Genomic DNA, 1850 nt, shown 5'->3' with positions numbered 1-1850 from the left:
AAAAAAAACTAAAAAAAAAAAGGAAAATGAAAATATCTGTAAAGAGTTCCAAATAAATCAAAATATTTTGATAATGTTATGGTGTATAGAAAATGCTAAGATAATCATTCAGTCAAAATTCATGTATCTACGGTAATTTTTTTTAAAGTTACACCAAAAACCAAATTCAATTTTGTGAAAAATCGATTTTGCGTAAAAATTCCAGTTTTTCCTTAATTTTTCTTTTGTTTTTTACGTCGCTTTTGAAAACTACTGAGAAATTTAAATTTTGACCTCCTCAATGCACCAACGATATTCACTTTCCCATCGAACGAGATACTGAAGTCGAAAATCGAAGCATTATTTCGACTACTTATCGTGTACACAGACACAAAAATAAAAAAAAATAAAAAAAAAAATAAAAAAAAAACACACATCATTGTAAAATCAATACATTCATCGTTTCACTCAGAATCTAATATTAAAAATACATAGGCACAATTTTTTTTTATAAGCATTTAAATATCAAATTTTGACAAAATTTATCAAATTTTAATTTGAAAAATTATTTTGTAGTTAAAAATTTATAAAATGTTCAATTTTGTATCTAAGAATTGAAAATTTAAAACAAGATTCCACGTAAGTAATTAATTCTGTTACCAAAAAATCTAAAAAATACATTAACGCAGTTTATTTTTATAGTCATTTTAAGTACAAATTTGGACGAAATTACATATTAAAAACCTAGGATAACTATTTTAGTTATTTTGTTGTGATTGTATAATATTATTCGTGGGTACTTGAAACTTCTAAAGTATACTATTATATATCTATGATAGTACCACGGTTTTTTGTTGATGTATAACGCGTTATAAGTACCTAATAAATATTATGATATGATTAATTTGGAATTTATTATAGGTACCTAATATAATATTATGTTTTATACCTAGACTAACATACCGTCTCCGCTCAGAATCGTTTTTCTTATACAATGATATTATATCATTGAATTCAAATTTAATACCATCCATTATACAGTGACCCACTTGTAACCTACTGTACAGCAGAGCAAAATCCACTTACCCACCTTTTTTAGATTAAATGTCGTTTTTGGTTTAAATTATAATACCATTATCCAATTTTTACCAGTTTTAATTTTGATTTTGTTTTCGATATCCGGTTTTAATAGTTTATACCGGTTTCAAAGCCCTGGTTTTTTTTTAGTCACATCAAAAAACAAAATCAATTTAGCTAAAAACTGGTTTTAATTATCTTCCATTCGTTTCGACATTGCACATTATCGACTACCGTATACAAGTTACAGTTTTCAGCTACGGCGGAGGGTTGAATTGTACACAACTATAATGTGCGTATTATAAAAAAACAAAGTATTATTTGCCTACTATTATTTACCCAAATGTTTTATTCTATTGCATACAATAAATACAGATATTTTGTATCGTATTTGCCGAAAAGCATTTTATATATCGTTGTAGGTTAATTTTTAATATCATTCGTACATTGTGTTATTCATCGCTAACGTTGTTATTAAATTATTGTTGGTAACTAAAAACATGGTAAAACATATTATTGTGTTAACTTTATGTCTTATGACTTATTTTATTGGAAATATAGATGCCGGAAAGAAACGTAGAGCTGGTGAGTATATTTTATTTTTCATTACATATTAAGACAAATCGCTTATTCGTATTTATGGAGAATCTGGAAACAGATAATAACTATTTGAATTCACTGAAATAAGGTTATTTTAATAAGATAGTAATCAACACATATTATGAAATATAAAGTGATTTTTTATTACGTTATATTTTTAACAGAATCTAAAAAATTTCCCAATATCTTGCTTG

This window comes from Acyrthosiphon pisum, chromosome A2, assembly GCF_005508785.2.
Source record: "Acyrthosiphon pisum isolate AL4f chromosome A2, pea_aphid_22Mar2018_4r6ur, whole genome shotgun sequence".
Taxonomy (NCBI): Eukaryota; Metazoa; Arthropoda; class Insecta; order Hemiptera; family Aphididae; genus Acyrthosiphon; species Acyrthosiphon pisum.
This window is presented reverse-complemented; position numbering follows the sequence as displayed.